The 14,373-nt window shown below is 37.9% G+C and overlaps 1 protein-coding gene across 4 annotated transcripts in view; it reads left to right on the top strand.

Annotated features, from left to right (window-relative positions):
- FHIP1A (FHF complex subunit HOOK interacting protein 1A) overlaps nucleotides 1–14,373 on the top strand; it is a 94,268-nt gene that overhangs the window by 35,890 nt on the left and 44,005 nt on the right. The gene's annotated exons all lie outside the window — the stretch shown is intronic.

Genomic DNA, 14,373 nt, shown 5'->3' with positions numbered 1-14,373 from the left:
TACTAAATAATTTAGTGAGCTGTGGCAGGTAGATAGCTCTGTGGTGTCTATGTTACTATGGCAATACATTTGCTTAATGTAAATATTAGTCATTCTGACCACATGAATCTCAGGGCTTCTGACATTATTAGCTGTGTTTGGGAGGTGGGAATCTGCGTATCTGAAAGAAAAGTTGTTCTGGAAATATTAATAGTTTAAAGATTACTTTCTTTTTTCATAATTCCTTCTGCTTTCTGACTGAGCTACATAATCTATTGATTGTAATGAACAGAGCAGAACATTTCTCCCATTTCTTTATCAGGGTTGTAATGCAGCTCTGTTATAAAGAAATATGTGACAATTCTGATCCTCTAAAAATTCAGCTGACTGAAATTAAAGGAAATAGGATCTTGAGGTCCATCAACTTTGCTCTCAGTCACACACTCAAGGCAGTTCTAGAAGCACAAGAAATAAAATCAGACTTGGAAGAAAAATTCCTGGGGTATTAGATCTAGTTTCATGGCTTGAAAATGAAGCTAAGCATGAAGGGCTCTTCCATTCCCTTTGTGGGTACCACCAGGTATAGAATTACTTAAGAAACCCCTCATTTGTCAGAAAACGAATGCGTAAGCAATAATATGTTAATGAAGTTTGTTTCTTAAATGTTTATGTAGATGGTTTTCTAATCCATTTCTGTGGACTATTCCCAGGAAATGGAACTACCTTCTACAAAGTCTCGTCTCAACAGCCAGCTTATTCCTGATTGTATGAACTGCTCTTTGTCTCTTATGATCTGCCAGCACTTTTGAGGCAACAAATAGAAGTGGTAAAAGAATTAGATCATTTACCTTTTCTAAGTACGATATAGCATCACAATTCATCAGTTGATAGTCTATATAAAACTTCAGTCACTTCAAACCACAAATATTGAATGTACACCAGTACTATTCATTGCATTCTATGTACTTTTTTAAACCTTTATGTGTTAAACTGCTTAATTTAAGATAAATTCTGAAAAGAAGATTTGACTGGAATCTGCCGGTTCCCCATGTCCGCTTCCCCCGCCAAGTTTAGAATTGTCCCCAGCCTTCCTGCCAAACGTCTGTAATGCAGGAGAAAAAAGCACAGTAAGCAGCGAATGACATCTTTAATTATTTGTAGGGTAGATGATACTGGAGGGTTCTGTATGCTGCAGTCTGACATCAGTGCTCAGCACCTATCTTTGTTTGGCCCATTAACTGTCAGAAAAGGAAATCATAAAAAATACAGTAGTAGCCAAACACAGACAACTTTGTATTTCACAGAAGAGTCTTTGCTGGACTTGCATAAGAGTTCTTTATTTTTCCTATCTCTGAGATGATAAAACTTTTGCTGTCAGTGCTTGCATGTAAGGTAAAGCTCCTTACTGGGCAGGAATACAAACCAGAGTTGTGAGTTACCTTTCCATGGCACTGTTGCTTACAAATGCTAGTCTGGAATTCAAGTTAACCTAGGAAAATTAATTATTTACCACTTATATCTTTTCCTGACAAGGCTGCCTGTGGGAATACCGTGCTGCTGGCTGTCTCTCTTTTAAAAATATATTATGCTTTAGATGCAACTCTTGTTTATGATGGAGGGAAGTATTGAAGCATTTAGATTCAGAATACCTACCAAGTATTAGCATAGTTGAAAGAGTAATTGGAGCAGCTTCTTTGATTATTCTCTTAGCAAACAAACCATACTCATAAAGTGGCTTGGGAAAAGTCACATCTACTGCAATTTATTGAAGGAAGAAGACTGCAGAGCCACTTTCTCCTCTACGGGAAGAACCTGTGTAGAGAGAGGAGCTCCTGTGGGATCAGGCTGGCAGGATATTCCCTTAGGGAAAGAGGCTTGATAGCTCTGCTTTTCCGAAGTCACAAGTATCCATTTTCAAGCCAGGTTGTTGGGAGGGATCCTCTAAGCACTCAACAAACACTCCTTTCCAGGTTTGGTTTCAGGACCTGATGCATGGCATAGGAAACGTGTAAAGAGTACAAGGGGGTTTTTTTCACATAACTCATGCGACCAGTAGCTGAAAGGGTCTGGTGGAGCTTATCTGGCTTGGTGGTTCTGTGGCACTAGAACCTGCCACTGAAGTGGGCGACTGTCATTTTTTTTTGTGCCTGGCTACAGTGCGGCCTTGTGCACACAATTGTATACCCATGGATTCCTCTAATCCATGTGCACTGGAATGCTTCACATCAAGCCATATACCTCATCTTCTGTTTCTGAGCTCCACTGGATTTCTTGGCTTGTACTGCTGGAATATGGCATGCCTGTATTTAAAGCTGGGCTGAATAAAGTGGAAGGGATTGTATTACAAGCTGAATGTTTAAATTGGGTGATAAATCGAAAGGAACAAAAGCGTGTTCCAAAAAGCAGTTGCATTTAACGCTTCACACATTATTTGCTCAGCTAGTTTCTTTTATTGTCACGCTTTAAGTGCCTTTTCAGTTTTCTCCACAGAAGAAAAAATTCTGGTAGTTCTGCAATGCTTTTTTTATGTGCATAATGAATATTTGCTTTTGAGTATTACCTTACAAATAAGAAGTGGAATTGTTTTATCTATACTGGCTTTATGCTTTTTGTTGTCTTTCTCTTTGTGTATTTTACTTTGAAAAGGTAATGATGGCTGCTGAGTGGTCCTGTACCTTCCGTGATTCTCCTCATGGAAGGAGGGCTAGTGCCACTCTTGTGTTGGGATGGGGGGCTCCCAGAGGAACTGTGCATCTTAAGCTTGTGCTTACCAGAAATTCTTTTTGGACTGGTACCTGTGAGTCCTGACATGGATTGCTGTTGATCCACGGATAGCTGGCACTTAATTATCCCCTGTCTTCCCTTCTTTCCATTGCTGTCACAGTACAGATACATTGTGGAGATTAAAATGGAAAGAACATTATGGCTCTTGTCCTCTTATGTTATTCTTAAAAATGATGGTAGTCCATGTAAGTGCTCACATTAGATAGATGTGGCATAAAAATATATAGGGCCTATATAAAAATATATAAGGTCTAAATTGTATTTTCAGTATCCTTTTCAGTAAATGGTGTGTGTTTTATAGTAATATGTGTAGTTTTGACAGAAGATGGTGAAAAAGGCAAGTAAAAACAAATGAATATGGTCTCCAGGCTTTTGTTGTTGATTTTGTCAGTACTTCAGTGTTTTTTCTGTTAGGGATTAGAGAGTAGATGCCAAGTGTAATGTAATATATTGTAGATACAAAAATACTTGTCACTTAATCCTTACTGTTACTGCAATATGACAGAGAGATGCAGTTGAAATCATAGTAACAAGCAATGTTTACCTGTCTGTTGCATTGTTAGAACAAGGCTTTGGGATTTCAGAAGGGTCAGGAAAAAGGTGCAGAAGGCTGGTGCTTTCTCACAGCCTGAATTCGACAGGTGTTTATTTCCAGGTGCAGAACACTTAACTTCAGAGCTACAGTAATGCTAAAGGATGTGATTCTAACAAGCTGCTTGGTTATTGTACTTTAATGCCGCTCAGCATTACAATTAGTTTTACTAGACATTAATAAGTGGGTTTAATATTCAAACCATGGTATTGGAGATAAGTGTGCCAATGAACCTTATCAGTGGAGCAAATTGTAAATTTTAACTCGTTTATCTCATTAGTCTTTAATAAGGCTGTGCTTCGCAGATCATGGCTGCATCATCTGCTGATTATATCCTCTGATCTGCTAAGCAAAATAGCACTCTAATAATAGCCATACATTGCATGAAGTCCTCCCATTGGTGTTCTGAAACACTTAATGTATTTTTTTTTCTTCATTTAGAGGACCTTGATTGTGTCTTATCTTTTCTGTGCAATGCCAAAATTATAGAAATGAAGGTAAGATGAGAATTCATTACTTGTAGGCCCTGGGCTTAGAAACATTTTGCCAAGTAGGAGTTTCTGATGAGGGCCTTAAGTCGAAGTGTGTTGTCTGAGTAGTCTGTGTAGGGACTCAGAGCTTTCTGGGCAGTTAAAGCAGTCAGACTGTCAACTGAATAATGATGACTTGCTGCTTTAATAATAATCAGAGCTCTCCAAAAGTCTGTTGCTGCTATCTTACAAGAGAAACTGAGCTGAGTGACTTGCCTTAGGCTCACATAAAAGGGAAGAGAAATGGAGGCGAACATTAAGTCTCCTGGCTTGAACTCTTGTATGTAGGCAGTTACCATAGTGGCTCGTGATGATGATTGTGTCCCTGGCATGCTATTCAGAGCAAGTAGGAGGGAATTTAACAGGTTTGAGGGAATTCTTCTGGCACGTCCAGTTAATACTTTTTCCCATCAAATTGCTGATACAATCTTATCTAAGTCCAAAGAAACTTGTTCATCCATCTAGAAAGTTCAAAGGTTTCAAGGTTTCCCAATAAATGTTTGTCAGGTTCAGTGATTGTGAGTGAACTTGGTTGGTTCTGGTGTCTGAGGCAACAAAACTCAATCAACTCCGCTTGTAAGCTGATTGAGTTCAGGTTTGCTTCCATGTGGTCTTTATTTTGAAAAATTTACACTAATCTTCTCAAGTTGAGTTCTTTAATGATTGTACCTCTTTCTAAAGCAACGTTAAAATAATACTTCAGATATCTCTGAAACAGTCTATCATGAGAGAATCTGTTCTTTAAATGATTGATAGAGGTGCAAGGTGAATCTCTTTTCTTACCATCCTGTGTTAAATTGATACTTAAAGCTCTTTGTAGTACTCTGAGGGATGTGAGATGGGACAGCTGCTGTAGCACTGTATTTTAATAGCAGTAGCTACAGCCCTCGTGGGTCCATGGAGCCCATTGGCTGCTTCTGGTGGTAGGTTTACTATTTTAGTAGCCATCCATCACAGTACTGTGTTTTATTTTTTGCATTGATCTTATTGATGGTTGAGTTGGTAGATAGATACACTGTCTCAGGGAAAACTCAGTTTTTCTGTTGTTAGAGAAAACTGCAGATCTTGGCTCCCAGTCCTGCTGAATTAGAGGATGGAGAGGCATTGCCACAACCCCATCTGTGTTGGGGACTCCGGGGACTCGTTCTTTCCAATTAGGTTGATTGTTGGGGTATACATAATTGCAGGTAGATGTGCTTTTGGTACCAGCACTCCTAAAGAGAAGTTTTTTACCATCAATCAATAATTGGTCATTAGTCATATATGTTTTGTTTAGTGGTAACTTACTAATAACACCATTTATTTGCGGTTAGTTTTTCAGTGCAGATTCTTGACTGTATGCAAATCCTCCCATAAAGTCAGTGAAGGGCTTCCTGGGACATTCCATGACTCTTAGCGCTGGAGGTTAATGTCCTTCTGAGTACAAGTCTGCTTGAGAACAGCAGGGATATCTGAGTGCTTACTGACTAGAGGAGAGATGGCATATTCCGAAACAGTACTGAAGTGCCTTATTATTGGAGTGCCAGAATTATGATGCAAGTAAAATGGTGTCTGTGCAGAGAGGTGGACTTGAAGATAAAACAGAGTAAAATGTGGAGAAACATAAAGTACAGAGATGGCAAAATATGTGGTAACAGTAGAAATACTGTAAGTTTTGTTTCAGCAGAGAGATAACTGGTAAACTATGTAATAGTTTTGCATGGACTAAAGTACTTTCATAACTGATATATCAAAACAAAAAAATTGATTTGACATGTGCTTTCTAATTCTCATAGCCTTTTTTCCCTTCTACATGAGAGGCTGGAAAAAAAATCATAAATTTGTAATTCAGTGTCCAGAACCATGTCCTATAAATATAAAGTTGGAGGTGTTACTTCCAAGCTGTGGTTACAACCAACTAACGTTCAAGGCCCCACATACAGACAGACCTTCTCATTCCTCTTCAAACCGTTCCTGCCTTCAGCTTGTGCTTCTCCTTCGGAGCTCTGTGAGGATTGGTATGTTGTATGTGACTTAGCATAAGGCTGACTTTGCAGTTTTGGATAGCACACCCATTGCCAATTTTTAAAAAGATCATAAAGGTGAATTGAAAAATTTGGGGTGAGGGGAAATAGGAGAGGAGAGGTGCTGGATTTCAGGCATGGGAGTTAAGAGTACACCCCAACTACTTTAAAAAAAAAAAAAAAAAAAGAAAAAAGAAAAGAAAAAAAAAAGAAGCGTATTGGTGTACTGTAGCTTCTGCAGCTCCGACAGCCTGATGGAAGGGCGGTAGTAGAGGTGAGAAGTAGCAGGGCTCCCAGAGACATACACAGACACTCCCCACTTTTGGAGGTGTTCAAGCAAGAATAACAACTTGTTGATGGGTGGAACCTGTGCTTGCCCATGTCTGTAGAGGTCTCCTTAAGTGTTACAAAATTAGATGGGAGAGGCTGTGGTTTGACTTTCAGTTATCTGTACCGAGAAGCATTCCTGCTAGGGCTGATAGCCAACTGTCTTGTTTACTAGGCTTTCAGTATTGATCATTCCAAGTGTTAAAAAGTTTAAATAATAATTAAAATAGTAATTAAATTTTATTTTTACTAGCTTCTGATATTTACCTCACCTTTTAGCAGATATTGTTTTCCCGCAAAATTTGTGAGGTTCCGTGTTTTCCAGAGCACTCCCTTTATAAGATGTAGAGTCTTCATTTGCAATTCGGAAAGGGCTATTATTTACCTTCTTTTACCCTCCAGGGTGTGGAAGTTGCTAGTTTATCTTCATTCCTCCCTGGGCTAGAAAGACACCTGTATTTCTATTCCTGTTTTCCCAAAGGTTCAAAGGCAAGACTGAAAAAAAATTACACAGAATTGTTACAGCAGTGTCAGATTACCTAGATTTTTTCTTTTTTTGAAATTGTTCCCTTGATTATTTAGCAGTTTCTTTTTTTGCATGCTGGCAACATGTCTAAGACAAGTGTTGTATAGACTATATAAGTTTTTCTTTTGCCAGTGCATTCATGTGCCTTATTATCCAGGCAAAGACAGTCGCAAGAATGGAAGATGCTCTAATGTCATTCAGTTTCCAGTTGCAGAAGACTAGTCAGTGTAAGAGTGTGGCATATTTTCATAGTAGAGTAGACTCATGTTATGAGATCAGAGATGAAGAATTAATTTCTACTCTGCATAATGGACAACTTAGCACTGTTTACATGACACAAATAATTTTATTCCTAGGAAAGCTGGAGAAGCTTAGAGGGAAAAACATCTACCACCTGTATAAAAGGGAATGAAACTTAATAAAAATGGAACTATAAATTCAATAACATGGGGATTTTTCTTTGATTTGGCTTTTATGCACTAAACATAATAAAAATGCCAACAAGCCACTTTGGATTTTGCTGTTTACTACCATGTGTATTAAAAGCAAATAATTCAACATATATATAGAAAGCCATAATCTGTCAATGTCCACTCAACTTGCAAATATGTACTAATATTTTTAAATAAGGGTGTCACTGCGGGAGGAGAGGTTGTTTTTTTTCCTGAATCTATGCTCACAGATGGGGCAAGTGTTATTTTATTGAGGTTCTTGACTTTGCAATAGGAATTAACATAAAATAAATCTTCAACTTCTGCTTGTCTGCCCTGAGTTGGAATCAAAAGAAAGAGGGAGACCAGCGTTTACGTGCAGTTTTCTATCAGATCAGATATGTGGGATTTTGTGTGTTATGGGAATGGGGAGCGGGAGGGACAGCATAGGATTTTGTAAGGAGTGCTTGTTTTGCTTTTTTCTCCTTTTCTTTCCTTTTTCTTCCTTATCCTTGTTCTTCAGTGACCCGTGTGCTATAGTGATTTGTGGGTCTCATCTTAAACAGTAATGTTTATTCAGTGGTTTTCCGCAAATTTAATGATCGATAGTCATAAAAAGGAAATTAAAAAGGATTTTGCAAGTGCTTTTCTCTTTGCCAAGCCTGGAACATAATTTTGGGACACAGGGAGTTCACTAGCTTCTGGAGCTTTCTCCAAGCTAAATTGCAAATGTCTGATGCAAACAATGTTGGTTCACACAGTGAACTGTTCTTTCTGTTCATTTTATTTTTTTAAAAGAAGGAAAAAAGACCACTGAAGTACATTGACATTCAAAAGTGTCAATCCGCTAAATATAACATTTTATCACAACCCCCTACCTAATGACAAGCAGTACATAGTACATAGGGTGAGATATGAAAATGACCTTTCAGGTTTTAGTATCTCATTAAGTTTGCTAGGTTTGAGAAGTAAGTTTGTGATGGGCTTCTGCCATCCTACAGTGCAATGAAACAGTTGTCCTGGAGCTGTGTAACAATATGCTTTTACTCATTCCCTTCGTTCGTTAGTTCATTGTGTCACCAACAGGTTATCACTTCAGAGTGTAGGAAATAATGTTGACTTGGTGGGTAAGTATCTTGAGGTGGTAATTCTCTCTAAAATGAGTAGTTTCAGTTAATCATGTACAGAGAGGTAAATGACAGATTCAAGTCATCTAATCAATTACTCTATAGTCCATGTATTATAATGAACATATTGAGAAGTAGGAGAGGGATTTATTGTGACAGATAGCTACCTAAATTTGTATATGTTTATAAACCATATTTCCAGGAAAAAACCCACAAACAACTTTGTATTGTGAATGAATGCGTAGTATGTTAACAACTACACAATATCCATTCTATACCTAACAGTTTTGATTTTTATGGCATATTCTATCCTTTTCCGGAGCTTTTAATTTGAAAGAGACAGATAAAGAGAAGTAACGTGCATGTGGACAAAGAGAGAGGAATTCCATCTGCAAAGTGGAAGTTCTTTTTTTAGTAAAAACATGGTGACAATCCTCTGGGGAAGCATGTTGGTTGGTTTGTTGATTTATTGATCAAGTAATCAGGATAATATTAATGATGCTTTACTACTGATTCTTGTGCTTGAACTATGTTTAGAACCTGCAGAATCATCTGAGAGTTTGGAAATAAAAAAATATGTTTATGGCTTCTTTATCATGAAACGTGGAATGTTTAGAATATATGTGTATTTGCATTTTATTGTGGATTAGTGCTGAAAGCACACACATCTGTAATGTCACTTTGTGGACTTGAGAACATTATTCTTGGGCTTCTTATGCTTATTATAATGAGTAGTTTGACATGTTATACAAATCACTTGAAAAATTATCTTACATATTATTACTGTAGCCATAAAATATATAGCTTAATTTAGTTTTCTGTAATCTACATATGATAATTACAGGTATATTGATAACTTTGTTTCTAGACCATCTTTCTCGTGGGAAGGTAGTATTTCCTATTCTGCATGCTAGCGTTCTGAAAACAGTTTTAAATCTTCAGAGTACAGTCTTCTACTGCTTTGCTGGTCTCATCCATCTTCCTGTCAGGAAGGTTTTGTAGATAGGCAACTTAATAATTTTCTATGAGTTTATTTTGTACTTCTAGCTATAGATACTGTTTTGCCTTTCTCAAAAAAAAACTTTTTAAAAAGAAAAGAGGTTCCATTCACTTCAGCATCACTTCAAGAGGCATGTGATTTTCCTAAATTATGAGCATGTTGGGGCCAAATTTGTATGTTACACAACTGTCAGAATTATGTTGGAAAGCAAAATTGATGTTGCAGATTGCGTGGCTCATCTGGATTTCTTTCTTCCGCTAGCATAACCAGAACATAAAGTAGGTTTTGTTAAATGTCTGCTTTATGATGTGTTGCTCCCTCCCACTCCTGAATAGTGATAAATTTTGAAACAAACCCTGTGCAAATTCTCAGTAGAGACAAGGAGATTGGCAACAACTATTTTTTTCCCAATAATTCACTTCAATTATGACAAAACAAAATTACTAGTGTAGACACAGCAGCTGGTATCTGCAATTTCTCCATAAATCAAGGAATGGAAGGTAGCTTTCATTCAGTGACGTGTGCTATACCCTTTGGGGTTGTTCTCTTTCTCTTTGAAACTTAGTATGAAAGCATATTCACAGTACAGTTTTAAACTGAGGTTTGTTTTGCTTGTAATGCCTGTTTCACCAAACACTTTGGTTTGTGGGCCTCACACATTTAAATTATGTGGTTTTCTATGGAAACATGCTGTTCATGGGTCAGCAATTTTGGTGGTGATTTGGGAATGAACCAGCAGAGTTAAAGTTTTTTTCAGTTTAATTTAAGATTTTAATATCCCTTTTGCAGCAGTTGTCTGCTAGTAGCAGACAAGATACCTCAGTCATGCTGTACCTGAGTGCTACTAAGAATAGAGATATCTATCTTGGATTTTAAGAACCCTACCTGCTATTTTATTCTTAAGTTTTTAACCAACATAAACTGTGTTTTGAACTACTAATTGTTACCAAGTTGTTGCCTTTCTGTAGTAGGCCAAATATGAGGAGATCAAATACAACAGAGAAATAGGTTTACTATATTCCTTATCTCCTTCTAAAAGGAACAAGTCATACCACTAGAGTTGCAACCTTATTTCTTCCCTCCCTAGCTTCAGATTTATGACCTAGGGATATGAACATGTAGTTTATTCCTCCTGGGACTTTGCAAGAGTAACTTCGGTGATTGTACACTCTTGAGTTCCAGTGAAATTGCCTATGTGTAAATCCATGTGGTAGATGAATATACCCTATGGCATTATCAGGTAAATAGAGCCCTCCTTGAGAAGGTCAAGGTCTCTGTCAGGCGTTCTCCTCTGTTAAATCACTGTTTTCTTGAGCAATCACTGCCATTTCTCTTGCTTTGGTAATATGACCCTTGCTGAATTGTCTTTGCTGGTTAGCCGTATACTTTCCTAGACCCACTGTGTATAATTTTAGCCTAACCCATCAATGCATTTTGGACCATACTGCCTAACTGGCCTCTCTGTTCTTTCATTTTGGCTGACCCATGCAGCAGAAGTCTTTGAAGGCTTGGGATTTGGCTTAGCCTGTGTCCCAGTGCATAGGCTGCTGGTGTGAGTTGATCCCATTGCTTGCCCTTGAAGCGTGCACATTTATGCCACTGCAGCACCGCTGAACTGGGGCTGTCAGGTGGGCCTCTTCCCTGTCGCTTTTGCTGTACTTAGCTGTGGAGGAATTGTCCATTCATGTCCGGAGAGCCATGTATTTATTACTTTATTAATACGTTACCATGTATTTATTACTTTATTAATACGTTACCATGTATTTATTACTTTATTAATTATATTATTTATATGTCTGTAACCTGAATCCCCTAATGTGTAATACCAGGATTATGTAGATCGCATGAAGAGGTTATTGATACCCCAATTAGTTGTCTGAGCTACTGTAAATCTACAATAAACATGTGAGTAGTGTAGCCCCCTAGAGATTTGAGAAAAAATGAGTTGTGTTTTTTAACTGCAGCAGGCTCACTGTAGATAGGACAGTAAGATTTTTGTCTTATTATAAAACGTGTGTAGTTTCTCTCTTGAGATAGATCTTGTTAGGCAGTCTCTGTGGGGACAACTCTCAAGACGTTCTTACTTTCATGTTAGCAGGTTGGATTAAATCATGCTTGATGAGAACAGATTGATACTTTGATTAACTACATTGCTTTACAATTTGTGGTGACTTGTTCTCTGTTAGGCTTTTAAGCAGATAGCTTTATCAGCGTAAAACATATCTTCTCCCACCCACACATGGAAGGCATAGTGTCTTTGCAGATACTGGGTAGAAAAGATAGGTTGAAGAAAGCTGAATAAATGTGAAATGTTTGCTTGAGGTAGACAAAGGACTGGACAATTGGTGAACTGCAGCATTGAAACATGAAAGAATAAATAATGGAGGAGGATGATTATTCATGTTGTTTAAATTGTTCCTCTAGTAATCTGCTGCAGCTTTCTTGCTAGTAGAACTTCTGAAGGTGAGTAGTACTTAACCAAAAAGAGGGTCCTCTGATGCAGTGGCTTTTAACCACTGACATTTTCTTAGTTGCCTGCCACAGACCTACTGCTCTCCAGTGAGCAAGCTGTAATCCTTCTGCATTCTGGTGGTGAATGTATAGGATCATTAAGGGTGGGGATATGACTGTTCTTCATAGGCTTTGCTTTTGTAGCAAAACTTATCTCACAAGCAGGGTGAATCCTTTCCTTTGAAAGGACTGATGTCTTCCTTTGAAACACTCTTGTTAATAAAATTTAAACCCTCTCCCTGATCATAGTCCCTAAAGAAAAGCTGATAAATTTATGCAGAAGGCTTTCTTTTAAATCAAACATAAACAAACCCTGAACAAGGTCCCTTTTAAGCTGGAACTAAGTTGAGGCATGCTAAAATTTGCCACTCATTTCTCTCCTACCCTCCCTCATCCACTTATCAGAGACTGCAGAGACGTGATTGCATAGCTATGTATAAGACCATATAATTTCCCTCTGCTTCTTTGAAGTTGTCTAATTTCAAGCCCCTTTATGCCACACTGATCCATGAAAATGTTTTGATATATGCTGTTTCTTTCGCTGCCATCGAGGCTTCTTACCCATCTCTCTGTTGTCTCTCGTGTACCTGGACTGACAGAGTCGAAAGCTCTGGCTGGTAGAGCAAAAGTGTACAGTATCTGATAACAGAGGTACAGTGGTGTTTGAGAACTGTTGGCGAGCACATCATCTTCACATTTCAACAGAAGACAACGTTGATAATTAAATTGCAGAGCCTTGCAGCATATTTTGCATATACCTTACTGTATTAGGCAGTGTATCTTTTGCCGGTATGTTGTGCATTGCCTGGGAAGCCCCAGTCCTGCAAAATTCTGTGCTACTTTTTTAAATTCAAAAGTGAAACTTTTGAAGAGAGAGACTGTAGTGGGAGCAGACTTCACAAGGGATTCTCTGCTAAGCTGTTCTTCCAGTGTACTTTGCACTAAAATAAGTACTTCTGTTGATTGGGGAGTTCAGCCCTGTAATCAGCTGTGGAAAAAGGGTTGATGATTTACAGAGTTCTGAAGGAAAACTGAAAGCAGATATCCTCCACGAGTCCAATGGCTGGGTCTCGATCTCATCGTTAATCTAAAGCTACTCAATGCAGTCATGGACTGCTGCCTTTTTTTTTTTTTTTTTTTTTTTAAACTGCAAATAGGTTGAACTGTGGTAAAGTTTTCTGCTGTCTTCCTCCCTTGTTCACTTACCAGAGACTGCACCGACATGGTTACAGACCTGTGTGTGTGACTGTGTAACTTTCTCTGCTGCTGCTTCAGAAGAGACAGGTGCTTGTTAGCATGTTTGTATATGCAACATTTGACCAGATCTGGGGGGAAAAAAGTCCAATGTTGAAAGGTATTTCATGTGAAACTAACAAAGTTTATGTAGGTGCAAATTAGTTGCTTGATTTCAAAAGCTGTTGTCCAGTTACACAGAGAATATAGGAAGTTCTTTGGGGAGATGGTGACTTGTCTCTTTGAACCTCAGTTTCTCATGTGTGTGATGTGTACGCTGCGGCTTCTTGTTCCACATGGGTTTTTTTAAACATATAAACCCTTAGCAGTAGGGGCAGGTACCTTGTGTAGGAGAGAAGTGATTAGAGACAAAAGTGTTATCAGTATAGGCAACTGAAATAGCTCTAGAAGTCATATGTAAGTGTACCTGGCCTTGTAATAGGGTTAAATGACTGATAGATAAGATACGATTGAATTGCAGAAAGGTTTACCTGCTAAAAAGGTTTTGTTCTGGGATGGCAGGGTCAAAGAATTAAACTGAGTGGTGTTTTTTGGAAGTAGAATTTTGAATGGACTGCAGGAGAGGTGTATTTGCACTTGTCAGGACTGTAAAATAATGGAGTAATACCTTGATTAGGATTTAGCAGAGAGGAAAGGCTAAATTATTGTAAAATTTTTACAATGAGCTGATTAAAATAAACAATTACTTTTGTTGTTAGTGGCCCCCAAGTTCACTTCTACCTCTTCCTCCATGAATCAATGTTTTATAAATTAATTTATTTTCTCACCTTTGGACTCAGTATGGTCAGGTTATTTGTCCTTTTTAATTGGAGTTAGTTTTACTTCACAGGGAATAATGCAATGTTGCAGTTACTGTGGTGCACTTCGTCTTGCAAAATAATCAAGGAAATCTACTAATCTACTAGTCTAGTAACAAAATCTGCTTACCAGAAACATAATGAATATATTCTTTCTTCTACTGCTATAACTAGAGCATGCTAACTTTAGAATGATATGTATCTTAAAAGAGAGTATCTCTTCAATTCAATTACTTTCCTTTTTTTAAATAGGTGCACTGTTTTTAGGATGTACTCTGTGACCACTTAAGTTGTCAAAAGCTTTGTACGCTTTTGAAACACTACTACAGAGTTTGAAGTTATTTGAAGCCTACACAATCTATTAGTGTTTTGTATTACTAAGGAAATCCCAGTATCCCAAGATGCTTTCCAAACTGGAATTGATTTGTTCTTAGAAATATTGTTGCACATTGCAGTCTTCTTGCTGCTGTCTTGTTACTTTTAAATTAGAGATGATTAAAAAGCCATAGTAT

This window comes from Rissa tridactyla, chromosome 5, assembly GCF_028500815.1.
Source record: "Rissa tridactyla isolate bRisTri1 chromosome 5, bRisTri1.patW.cur.20221130, whole genome shotgun sequence".
NCBI lineage: Eukaryota > Metazoa > Chordata > Aves > Charadriiformes > Laridae > Rissa > Rissa tridactyla.
Note: the sequence above shows the minus strand (reverse complement) of the source record. Positions and strands in the feature narration are given on the sequence as shown.